The 13,732-nt window shown below is 40.0% G+C and overlaps 1 long non-coding RNA gene and 1 pseudogene across 1 annotated transcript in view; one reads left to right on the top strand and one right to left on the bottom strand.

Moving 5' to 3' along the window:
* LOC123615966 (uncharacterized) overlaps nt 1-13,732 on the bottom strand; it is a 210,615-nt gene that overhangs the window by 151,249 nt on the left and 45,634 nt on the right. The window lies entirely within an intron of this gene.
* On the top strand, nt 2,011-2,583 carry LOC141573705 (BTB/POZ domain-containing protein 9 pseudogene; annotated as a pseudogene).

Below are 13,732 nucleotides of genomic sequence, written 5' to 3'. Positions count from 1 at the left end.
GGTCACTATTTTAAAAATACCACATTAGTTATTCTCTAAGAGAGGAGTGTACAATCTTCCATGTTTATGTGATGAAGTAGATATTAGAAATCTATATTACTACAAAAAAACCACATATATGTTATACACATGCATATAAAATGTTCCTCAAGGTTTTCAAAACTCCAACTATTTAAGGAGAAAAATGTGTTGAAGCTTCTTAGCACCAACTTCTAGAAGTTAGTCACAAATTTCTTTTTAAGCTTGCCAAAGCAGAGCTGGCACGTGGCTCTCTGAGGGGAGAGCCCTTAGGCCTTGATCTTCTTTGCTTGATTTCCAGCTGCTATTCCCACATACCTTCTCTCACAGCTAAGAGGTTTCAACAAGTTCCTCGTGTCACAGCAGCAGGGTGATGGAGCACGCTAGTCTGTCTAGTACCCACTCCCTGCTTAAAACTTTGCTAACAGATTTTACAGGGAGTGGAAATCAAGCTGGCCACATAGACAGTTTTGGCCACTCGGATATAAGCATAAGTTGTTTGGTAGAGTTTCGGGAAAATATGCTTTTAAAATACAACTTTTCCCCCTTGTCTTCTGACTTTCCACCTGGAAATCAAATGTAATGGCTGAAGCTCCAAGAATCATTTAAGCATCATTATCCTGAGAACTTTCTTACACTCTTGGTAGGAATGTAAGTTGGTGTAGCCACTATGGAAAACAGTGTGGAGGTTCCTTAAAAAACTAAAAATGGAGTTGCCATATGATCCAGCAATTCCTCTCCTGGGTATATATCCAGAAAAGATGAAAACTCTAATTTGAAAAGATACATGCACCCCAATGTTTACAGCAGCACTATTTACAACAGCAAAACATGGAAGCAACCTAAATGTCCATCAACAGAGGAATGAATAAAGAAGTAGTGGTATATACAAATAATGGAATATTATTCAGCCATAAAAATGAAACAATTCCATTTGCAGCAACATGGATGGATTATCATACTAAGTAAGTCAGACAGAGAAAGACAAATACCATATGATATCACTTATATGGGGAAATCCAAAATATGATACAAATGAACATATTTATAAAGCAGAAACAGACTCACAGATACAGAAGCCAAACTTATAGTTACCAAAGGGAAAAGGGAGTTGGGAGGGGTAAATTAGGAGTTTGGGATTAGTAGATACACACTACTATATATGAAATAGATAAGGAACAAGGTCCTAAAGTATAGCACAGGGAAATATATTCAATATCTTATAATAAACCATAATGGAAAAGAATATGAAAAAGAATATATTATATATATATATGTAACCGAATCTCTGTGCTGTACAACAGAAACCAACACAACATTGTAAATTAACCATCCTTCAATTAAAAAAAAAAGGATCATGGCCACTTCTCTCTCTCTCCCTCTTCGGAGATGGCCCGCACTCTGTCTATGGAGTGTACCTACTTTTAATCTGAGCACCCAACCCCCACACCTCGTGGCCTTTCTCTTGCCTTTCAATGTATCTCTCTGAATAGATCTACCTTCACTCAACTGTGGCTCGCTCTTGAATTCTTTCCTGCACGAAGCCAAGGACCCACACTTGGTGGGGCACATCCCAGGGGCTCAACCAAGACCTGGGACTCGGCCCTTCTCATGCCCCACATCTGTTTTCCTGCATCATATCTTTGGCACCCAAAAGTGGGGCATTTACATAAACAGGGCTCAAAGGGCATAATCTTGATCTGCCTATTGGGTTATGGCTCCCCTCTCTTTGGAGGGTGGCAGGGAGTTTCTCCTGCGCCATGCAGATTCAAGTAGCCCTTAGGTGGTGGCTGACGCTGCCTGTAGGATCTCGCAGAGACCAGTGCTCTAGCCATGAAGGAGCCTACCGAGCCCAAGGCTTTTCTACCCTTGATCTTTTCTCATTCTCCCCTTTATCGCTCTGTCTCTTTGGACTCAAGAAGATCCACCAAGGCGACCACTTGGACATCCAAATTAAGACCATGGGGCAAGTAATTGGCAACCTGATTGGTTCTCATGGAGAACGTTGCAACAATTGCCGATTGTGCCAGTGTGATTGAAGGAGTCAGTTGGAGCCGAAATGCCTTGCTGAATGGGGACACCAAGAATTATGACTGGGATTCTGGCTACAAGTGTCATCAGCTAGGAAGTGGTGCAATTGTGGTTCAGCTGGCACAGCCATACATGATTGGGTCAATACGGTTATTACTGTGGGACTGTGACGATCGGAGCTATAGCTACTACGTTGAGGTTTCCACCAACCAGCAGCAGTGGACCATGGTAGCCGGCAGATCCAAAGTCTCTTGCAAGTCCTGGCAGTCAGTAACTTTTGAAAGACAGCCAGCCTCCTTCATCTAGATCGTTGGGACACACAACATAGCAAATGAGGTGTTCCACTGTGTCCACTTTGAGTGTCCTGAGCAGCAGAGCGGCCAGAAGGAGGAAAACAGCGAGGAACTGGGGACAGAGGACAGCAGCTCGGCCAGTCAGCAACTCAACCCCCACACCCTGCAGGCCCCCAGTGGCAACCTACTGCCCCCCAGCCCAGGTTCCAACTCACGCTCTTCCAACCGGCAGCACCAATAAAGAAGTCGCACATGTGAAGTGACTCCGGTGGGCCCAGGTGGCGCCAGGACCTGTGTCCGCCCCAGCAGGGATCTTTTTAGACTGCCCCTTCCCCCACTCCCTGGAGTAGCACACCTGGCTGCAGAAATGACACAGAACAGGTTTTCTCCCAAGGACACAAAGGGGCTGCTTTGTTCTCCTCAATTTGTTCAAATCAGGCTGGTCTCCAGGGGAAGAAAGTGGGTCTTCAATCTTCATCAACTCCACCATTAACACCCTACCTCTCTAATCTAACCCCGCAGAGGGCACAGAAGGAAGTATCACACAGGCCCGAGTCGGAATACGGAAACGGCACACGAACACATGGGGCTGGAAGAGATGTATGAGGCCTCTGTGACCCAGAGGCACCCTTTAGGAAATGGGTTCCGCAGTGTTTACTTTTATGGAACACACTGCCCTGGCAACTAAATGATCTTTTATTTCTTTTAGTTACTCCTCCGTTTACTGAACCATAGGTGTTCCAGATCTTTCTGAAAGGCTCAAACAGCAAATTGCTTGTTTTAATCCCTCTTGACGCTGTAATTTTCCTTCCTTAGCTTTGAATGGTTGAGCGTGGGGACGGATCTCCTCGACAAGGCGCCAGTGCAGCTCATCATGGCACCTTGTCTGACAAGGAAAGTCCTTTGAGGAAGTTCAACCAAATACACAGTGAGCAAATAAAAAAAAATAAAAAAATAAAAAATAAATTAAAAAAAAGAATCATGACCCTGAGAATGAATGCCATACCCTAAAATACAAGGAGCAGAAGAAAGCAAACCTGCTAGGACACTAATGATGTCATGGACCTACAGCAGCAGCCCCAGATGACTCACTATTGACTTTGTTAACAGCTCTGTTGTTGAACCTACTATTACTTGTACCTTAATGAAATTTCTAAATAATACCCAGGGGAAACTCTCACGACTACCATTTGTGCCATCCTTGAGAGGAGACTGGCTTATTTAATGATTAAGAGAAATTTCTGAAATGTAGACCTAGGCAAGCTTCCACTCCTGGAATGAGGTTAGAATATAGACACAAGCTTGCTCTTCTACCTGAGCTTTTGTACCAACCAGACTAGAAAATTCATCAATTCTCAGGATCCCCCTGTACATTTCTGTGCCTAGGATTTGTAATTCTTTCAATAGTCTCATTAAATATGAAATACTATGTTGGATTCTTTGTAGACTAGTCTGTGTAACTGTACTTATTTTTGAAATAGAAATTCACAACCTTCCCTGCTAGATTGTGAATCCATGAGGGCAGGTTCCCCGAGTACCCAGAACAGCCACCTCAGGAGAGGTACGTTGAAACACTGAGTAAAAGGCCAATTAACAAGTCAAAGAAAATAAGTTAGAACAGAAAGACTTTTTAAAAGCTCAAGCAATGAGGGGAACTATAAAACAGAATTTAATTTTGGCTAAGGAGGGGCGGTGGGGAAGGGGCTACTAACTGAATCCTGTGTGTCGAGGGGTGGACAAGTCTGCAATTTGGGGAACAGGAGACAATATCTGTGAGCTCTATTTTATCTTGTTCCAGAGGCCAAACTGTGACAAAGACCCCAAGCCAGGATGAATGGCCTCGACAACCCCAAACAATCTCTAAATTCTGGACAAGAGCATTTAGGCCCACTATGAGAAGAACCATATAAGCATTTCTGGTCATTCTTCAATGAACAAATAACCCCTATCAGTCAGTAGTAGCAGTGGGGAAACCTGGGCAACAATAACTCATTTCATAATTGTGTCCATCACCTTGGACCTTCCTGGCCCCTCTGCTGAGATGTGTAAACTCTCTTCAATAAGACACTCCAAATGCAGGGCCAAGGCACACCTGGGGCATGTCTCCTGGGTTTAACAGTTGTGCTTTGAAACATTCTTGCCCTTCTGGTTTCTTGTTCCGCTGGCTCCCTTACCGTAAGTATTATGTTATCATCTGACCCAGAGCCAAGGACACAGGTCTGCAGAGGCCCCAGCTGATGTGGGAACAAAGTGTTTAGCTTCGTGGGACTGAGTCTGCCGGGCTAAGCAGCATCCCCGGGCCGCCAGAGGGCTAGTATTACTCATGTGCAGTTGTTCCATTATACTCTTTTCCTAAGAGACGGACGAGCCTTTGCAGATTAAGCAGTTATTTGCACTTCCCCAGTTCCACATGGGCTTTTTTGCAACATCCCACCAAAATATGTTTCACATGGAACCCCGACCTTCACTGGGCTTATGCAGTGATGGATGTGTTCTTCTCGTCCGGAGTTCTAAGCCACTTTGTGATTTGTGTGAATCGACTTTGCTCTCAGGTAGTAAAATCAAATCCACAACTGGTCAGATTTTCTTTTCTTGCAGGAGTGACTTTGCTTATAATCATTCCTTTGTGTCTGGTGCCAGGCAGTGAGCGGGATGGCTGTAGCGGGCTGGCAGTAAGACACGCAGTGTAAAGGACACCAAATTAAAAGCAAGGATGACTGTGTTCCGGGGCTTATTCTGCCATCATCTGGTTTCCTGATGCTGAGATAATGCTCAAGCAACCCCTCTTTAGGGAAACTTTCCTTGATCTCACCCCTCCCTTGCCTGTCCCCCGTCTGGGTTTCATACTTCTCCTCTCTGCTCTTGTATTACCCTGAACTTTACTTGATGAAGCTTTGCTTCAGATAATAAAGTAAACAAAGTAACAAAGCTTTGACCTTGAAACACCTTCAGAGCGTACACACACTGGAAGGTAGAATGAGGATATAAAATACTCTGTTCCAAAAAACAGTAGTACTTCTTATCACCTCCAGGTTCAAATATCATCTCTGACATCAATACAATCCCATCTGAATAACTCTCTTTTTGGTACGTACCCTAATTGCTTCTACATTCTCCTATTCCTTTGCCTCCCCAGGTTCTTGATGGTCTGGCAGGACTAAGGTGCCACCCCAAGGCTGGGGGAAAGATGTTCAGTATGATTCTGGTTATTGTGCTACCCTACCCTCCTTCCTCACTGGCCTCCATGGAGATGTCCCTTGTTCTGCTGGGCCCTGGACATCCTATCCTGGTGTCTGTGAGGTATGCCTGGCTCTGCTTGTTCTTTGGAGCTGGCTCTCACTGCTGAAGGCCATGGCCCCCCGTTCCATAGTCCTAATGTGACGTTATTACACTCAGCACAGAAGATTGGAAATGTATGTGGCATTTGCGAATGTGGCAATGAATTTGGATACTCTATTCTTCAGATATAAATATGCTCCTCCTATTCAAAAGAAGATGATTCCTTAACATGTTTTGCCTTTTCAACAACCATCAACAATTCATAGCAACAGATTCTGCTGATCTGCCTAGCAAAAAACTCAATCTGTTTATACCTGTGAATCACGAAAATTGCTCGTGAATAAGTATGTTTTGTTCATTCAAAAGTTTGATCCTTTAGATCCATTAAGCACTATATTTGAAAGGAACAAAATTGGCAACTGTGTTTTAATAATGTGTTTAAATACTTAAACATGTTAACATTTTATTAATAAATATTAGAGTGTATTCTATTCTAGGTACAGGTGAATCTAACTATTGATTTTAAATAGACTAGGACCTTCAAAGAAAACCTTGAGGAACTTTAAGTCCTGTTTTTCAAGTTGTTTTACAAAGAAAAATAGATTTCATTCGCATAATCCACTAGTCATATTTAATTATACATGTCTACATTTCAAAGAACATATTTGCCTTGAGCCAGGGAAAACAGAATCCCAATAGAGTTCATACTGAATGCCTGCATCCTAGAATACCACACAGAGAGTGACATAGGCCATGAAATTATTCATACTGCTTGTATACTTTGGGGGATGAATATCTTGAAGATAAACTCAGAATTTTAGTAAATTGAACATTTTTTTGCAATAACTAAAAGCAGAGGGGTAAATAATTCAAAACGGCAGATAATCTAAACTTAAATTTAACTGTGAAATATGTTAAACATCTAACCCACTCTAGATGCAACAATTATGTTTTACCTGAACTCATATTTAAATTGATTTGAATACTTATTAGTGACGGGCAAGTATGTTATCAGGTAAGAATGAGTCTGAAATAAGATACGCAGGCAAAGTAGATTCAAAGTCCAGATATGACTGTGGTTTTTTAACTTCTTGGTAAGCCTATTATGTTAAAGAACCACACTTTTTACATCGTTCTCAGAGGATATGTCTTTTCTGTTTGTTTGAGGTATAAGCAAATCAAATGTTAAACAGTCACATAATACAGCCAAGCACTAGCTTTCATTTCATCAGTCCATATCCACAGTTAGCCCACCAATACATTTCAACCAAATTTCACAATTTGGACTTGCCCCAAATGACCTACAGTTACCCAACTTTGTATTAAGCAATTTTCTTTGCCAGACACACTCTCTCTGCCTTGTCACAGGAGTCAACTCAGGAGGGTGTGAAAGAAATGGCTTCTGAGGTTTGGAGTCCAATAAAAACTACCAAAAAAAAAAAAAAAAAAAAAAAACCAAAAAACCCAGATCATTGATAATCGCTGATAATAATTGGGCCTGTCCTCTCTGACTCAGGTCATCGTGGCAAGTGCTTGACTTGGGTCCTCCCATGACGCTTTGCACTGTTAAGATTTGGACACTGTCAGAAATATCTAAGGTCCCACAGGGTAAAGTCAAATTGAGCTTGTGCCTCAAAACGCGAGGAAGTACAGTACACTCCTATATTCAGGGAAATCAAAGACTCAGAGCAAGGCAGAGAGAAAGTGAAATACTAACGCTACGAAAAAAAAACAGACACATCATTTAGCTTAAGTAAATAAATAAGGGTGATGAATGAGCTGTCACCGTCTTCCACATTCTCCCTGTTTTGTGGCTTCATGTTAGGACTGAAGCGTGTTTTATAAACCTTAGAGTCAACACAAGCCTTGGGACAAAGGGTAACACACTTCAGGTGGATTAAGCCCAGCTCTGAGGCACAACAATTGACAATAAAGTCTCTGGTTCTTTATACTGGACGTTGGAAAACACAACAAGTAGGATGTGTAACTGACAGGACAGAACACGGCCACTACACGTTACTAGAGGCCACTGCAGCTGGTTCTGCCTTTAGTGTCAGAACACTGCTACTGTGTTCTGCTTCTTCTCTCACCATGAATTTCCTTCTGCACTTTAGGTATACTCTACAGGCTTTTCTTAATTTCTCTACTAAACTCTAAGCAATTAAAATAAGGGATGGATTTATTTCTAAGAAAAAAATAATACCACAGTTAGTCCGGTGCCTCACACACCACTGAATCTCAATAACTATCTCTTGAATTTTGCCTATAGATCATATAGACAGGAACACACTTAACAGTCATGTAAGAAACAGTGTAGCTTAATGGCCTGCAGAAAGCTGCCAAGGTTCAAATCCTGGCTCTGACACTTGCAAGCTGTTTAATCCTGGACAAGACTCCCCGTGCCTCAGTTTTCTCAGAAGTAAAATTGTACAAATGATAGTAAGTCTTAAAACTGTCAGTATATGCAAAATACCTCAAACAGTACATGGCATGTATGTAGTGTTAATTATTATTATTATTATTATTACTATCAATACCGTTATATTATTCCTAGTTTAATTGTCCATGAAAATTACACTGGGTTGAGGTTCCACAGGAAGGGACGATAATAAAAAAGTTTCACGCCTCACAAATTCTATTTGCAAGAGATCACAAGCTTTTAAATCTTCCTCCTTCTGCTCACAGCAAAATAGGGGCACCCACTATGGAAACGTCACCTCCTCCTCTCTGTGAAGAGTCCCCTGACCCATCACCCCCCAGGTCCAAATATCCCTGCAAATTAGACAGAGCTTATGGGAAAAAGGACACAGTATGTTTCGCCACTCAAAATGACTGATTTCTTGTTGGACTTTATTTCTGATTTCAGTTCAATTTGGGATCCAAGACCAAGGGATGTTCTGTGGTAGGTGTCTGATCAAGGACAGAAAGCAAATCCAGTGGATAACTCATCAGACAGAAGAAAGCCACAACAATTTCGGGAGGCATCAGCCTGGCTGATTAGCAGTCAATTAATTACCATGTATCTTTACAGAGCTGATTGGGAATAGGATGCTAGACTTACTGTGAAAAGCCCAAGAACAGCAGGTGTTCCACAAACAGGTCAATGCTGACTTTCTTCCCTCTCCAACCCTCGTCTCTCCTCGTCTCCCCTCTTACTACACCCCTTAACAGCTGTGAGGAGCTTATGTGTTGCAGGAACACTGAGGTGCCCAAAGCAGCCAAGTTCATCTTTTTTTTCTAACTCTTCCTTGAATAAAGGCCTTGTCTAGTTTAAACATTTCATTTACCTTAACTATTCCTTAGAGGAGCTTTGAACACACTTTTCCAATCTTCAGCAGATCAAGTAGACCAAAATAAGGATACAAAAGAAATGAGAAATGGTAGATAATTTTGGTTTTATAGCTTTGATTTAAAATTTATTCCCTAGAGGGACTACACATTTTTACTAGGCCATGAAGAACACCTCAACAAAATCCTCAAATAAATTGTACAGGCTTGTCAGATCAGCAGAGAGTAAAGTAGGTAACAGGGTCCAGGCTGAGAGAATTTTGAGAGGGCCTGCCCTTGTGAGGGTGGGGTAAATCCTTCACAACAGGGTTGGGGGACTGAGAGAGAGCATGGGGCAGAGCCAATACCTTTTGTGGAGGACCACACTTACAAAATGGCACCATCATTCGCTCACCTTCCTTATGAGTCTTGTGGACAGAGACTAATGGTTCAGTTGCATGGTTACTCTTCCAGCTACCCATAACATCCCCGAGCTGTGTCCTTTTTATCTCATAAAAAAAAAATCTTATGATTATAAAGATCATACATATTTACTGAGAAAACAGAGAAAAGCATAAATAAAACCCAAGAGAATCAGTTATAACTTCATCACCCAAAGATAACCACTGTTAATATCATGGTATAGATCTTCCAATGCATTTTTCTGTGTATATTCAATATTAGGTATTTTTTAAAGTTTTAAATCATAAAATTAACATACACATTTAAGAACCTGCTATGTGTCATTGTCAGTGCATTTTCTTCTACAATATTATTAATTTTGCACAGTGCTGCACAGCATGGATATTCTATTTCTAACCTGTTCTTGACCATCATAGAATGTTTCCAGTTTTCACTATCTTTGAGCATTTTTTGCAGGGAAAGCTGCTCTGCATAACAAGCAGCGAATGTGAGAAAAGAGGATCTATTTGGCATTATATGATCCATTGACTAATGTGTCTTAAGTAGGAAAACCTGTCCCCACCCTCTACTCTCCCTTTTCTCTACATGCAAGAAAGTACAGGACCTCTGACTGCACATAATGCTCCTCTGATCTGATTTTTATTATGTGATAGTTGCTGGCTTTTCTAAACTGTTAATGCCGGTGACTCTTTCTCCAGCAGTCAGATAACCATTGTCCTGGGGAAAATTTAAGGAAAGAAATTCAGGTTATGAGAAGAGCAACATGAAGCAATACTTGGCTATAATAATCCTCTTACTAGCTGAAGTCCAAAATGCCATATTGAGTTAAACAACCTGATCAGAGTTAAATAAACAATGACAGCAAAGAGAGAGGCTAAAGAGATGTTATTTCAGCCTACTCAGAAAAGGGATGAAGCATTGCTCATAGGAAAAAGCTCCTATACTGAGAATCCAAATAAAAGGAAAAAGATAAAGAGATGAAGTCAGAAGAGTCTGCTAGCAAAAAGAAATATGTAATTTTAAACAAAATGTGCTATACAATAGGGTCTGATGAATGGGAGGAGGTATAACTGTGTGAGCAGTTCTGAGTCTCTTGGTTTAGACCAGGGATCTGCAAACTTTTCCTCCTAAGAGCTAGGGAGTAAACACATTAGGTTTGGCAGGTCAGAGGCTCTCTCTCACTATCCTCTAAACTCCATGGTTATAACAACAAATAGGTGTGTCTACGTTCCAATAAAACTTTATTTACAAAATCTCATGGCAAGCTGGATATTGCCCACAGGCCACCAGTTTTAGACCTCTGGTTTGAATGATCAAAATGGTTGCAGCTCTCACCCCTCAGTTCCTTTTTCTATAAAATGGAAGTCATACTTCCCCAGTTTTGGTGGTTATAAGGATTAAAAAACAATAGTGAAGGATCCCAACCTAGTGCGTGGCTCAAGATCTGCACTTGAATGTTAACCTCTCCACCTCACCCCCTCAAGTCAGCGGTCATTAGCCACAAGGGAGCATTACCTCAGATAATCACGCATACAAATTAAAGACAGAAAATCAGGTAGAAAAGGAATACATGATAAATGGAAGGCAGTTATTGATTTCGGTTGTGGTTTTTCTATACACACAACTCAGGACAAATCACTGAAAAGCACTGTCTTGCAAACTGAAGGAAGAGAGCAAAGTACAACTGCAAAAACAAACTGAACCAAGTTGATGGAAGGTAATTTGCATGACAAAAAGCTCATTTTCCTCCTTGTCTTTAATTGAGATTTTCAAACTTTTAAAAATATATCTACTTTTAAGGAACAGAAATTAAATAAAAAAGTGGAAGCAGAAACCTATTGGTACAGATGAGTTGTATTTCACTAAAAGTGTAAAATAGTTTATTTGAGTTTATTAAACTGAATAGTTTATTCAGTCAGGATGACATCTTAATTTTGAGTGGAAATGGAGTCAGGGTGGTTTTACTTCAGGAAGTTCTCAGCTGCCTCTCTGCAGAGCACACTACAGATTTTTTTTTTGAAGCATTTCCAAATGAGGTAATTTTATTTTACACAGGGCTTCTTGTAAAAATTATTGTCTTTCTGTACATCTAATTAAAATAAGGACTTAATAAAGAATTTACTGTTTTAATTAGGGCATAGATCTTAAAGCAATTATCATGTCATTAATAATTCTTTAACAGATTTTCTTGCATAAGATGAATAAAAAGATTTTTACACCATGCAAAATCAATATGCATTACTCATTTACATTAACAAAGCTACACAAGCAATCTGCATCTTCATTAAATAATTTCTCCTATAAACTAGAGGAGTTTGGAGAGTCATGAGCTATTAACAACCTAGCGGAACTTCACTTAAAAGGGAGAAATCCTACCTATGACTATGTACTTGTATCAGCATCATTTAAATACAGAGCTAAATAATATCAAAATGTTAGTAAGTAGAAATAGACTGATAAATTCCCTAAGAACTAAATGAGGAAAGACAGCTAACATCATGGTTTTATAATATAAATGATTCAATACTCTATTTGAAAAGTCAAAATCTGAATTTTTTTTTTTCACAGTGTTGTAATTAAGGTTTTCCCACCACCACTCTGTCCCCTCTCCCCTCACTTCCCGACACAGCCATTTGGGCTGTCTTTCAGGTAACTTAGCATCTAGTAGACAAGAACCAGCAACCTTCAAATGCAATCAAGGGGGCATCTCAGGTAGTATTTTCAGACTTTAGTATTTTCAATAATTTCATCTGTTATTATTAGAGGAAAATATGAGAAGGACAAAAACAAAACCAAAAATACTCAAGATAGTTTTTTTGTATTTTGGGTTGTTGTTGTTGTTGTTGGAAAGAAGAAGACTATGTTGTTACAAAAAGTCATTAAGAGGGAAACAAATACACGGCAATTTTAATTGTAGTCACATTGTCCCTTGGTGATAATTTGGATAATTTGGTCCAATGTGGACCCCTCTTCATAAAATGTAAAGGCCCAAGTTACACAGCGTCCAGCCTCTCTGGGGAAGAACTGTGTAAGGGATTGAACGAGCAAATGCAAAATCACAACAGTGACTGTGGGTCCTTGTTATGTCTGAGTTGTTTCCTGAGCCCATCAAAATGCCAGATGATCCAAAGGATGTTAACATAAGCCCTTGTTGGGTCATTTGGTAAAGCCGTCAGTTTGCATGGCTGGTTTTGATGAATAGTGAGTAATGAGAAGAAATTAAGATCCTTAGTAAAGCCAACAAATCATCAAATCAGTCTAGGAATCTAGGAACTTATGAGTAAATGAGCTGTTCCTGGGGCCTTGTGACAAATTTGGTCCAGGAATCTTACAAGAAGTTAGAGAGAAATTGTGAACTTTTCACCAGCATTTCAAGAAAAATTATTAAAAAGTAGATTTGTGGTGCATGCAGCACTATTTGCAATAGCCAAGACATGGAAACAACCTAAATGTCCATCAACAGATAACTGGATAAGGAAGTGTGGTATATTTATACAAAGGACTACTACTCAGTCATAAAAAATAATAAAATAATGCATTTGGAGCAACATGATGGACCTGCAGATTGTCATTCTAAGGGAAGTAAGCCAGGAAGAGAAAGAAAAATATCATATGATATCACTTATATGTGGAATCTAGTAAAAAGACACAGATGAAATTATTTATAAAACAGACTCAGACATAGAAAACAAACTTAAGGCTACCAGGGGTAAGGGTGGGTAGAAAGGAATAAATTAGGAGTTTGAGATTTGCAGATACTAACTACTATATATAAAATTGATAAACAACAAGTTTCTACTGTATAACACAGGGAACTGATGAATGGTGAGTATATCTTGTAGTAACCTATAGTGAAAAAGAATATGAAAACAAATATATGTATGTATATGTATGACTGAAACATCATGCTGTGCACCAGATATTGACACAACATTCTAAACTGACTATATCTCAATTAAAAAAAACCCAACAGATTTGTAGTTACTTACCTCAATTCACACAACTGGGCCGGGAAGAACCCTTCTGGGGTGGAAGGGAGTGCATAGCTTTGTAGCAGGGCCCCCTTGAGGGCTCTGCGTGTGTTTGCAGGACAAGCTGTGATGCCCTGTTGTGCTATAATGAAGAGAATTAGGACTTGGAACATCCAAAGGCATTTTCTTTTGCTTGATGCCAGAAGCACAAGAGATGCAAGAAGCAAAGTTCGTGATACTTTCAATTACTTTTCTGTTAACTCTAAAATATCAGATACCATAACACTACTGTTTGTAATTCTGCTTGCCATAGGTAGAGTCAACTAAAATATTACTGTATTTTGAGGAACATAAAATACCTTAGTTCTAACTATCATGAAATACAATGGCATGTATACTAACGAAAACACTGCTTATTATATACAGAGAGGGTAACAAAACCTACTGGTT

Source organism: Camelus bactrianus, chromosome 17 (assembly GCF_048773025.1).
Source record: "Camelus bactrianus isolate YW-2024 breed Bactrian camel chromosome 17, ASM4877302v1, whole genome shotgun sequence".
NCBI lineage: Eukaryota > Metazoa > Chordata > Mammalia > Artiodactyla > Camelidae > Camelus > Camelus bactrianus.
This window is presented reverse-complemented; position numbering and strand designations above follow the sequence as displayed.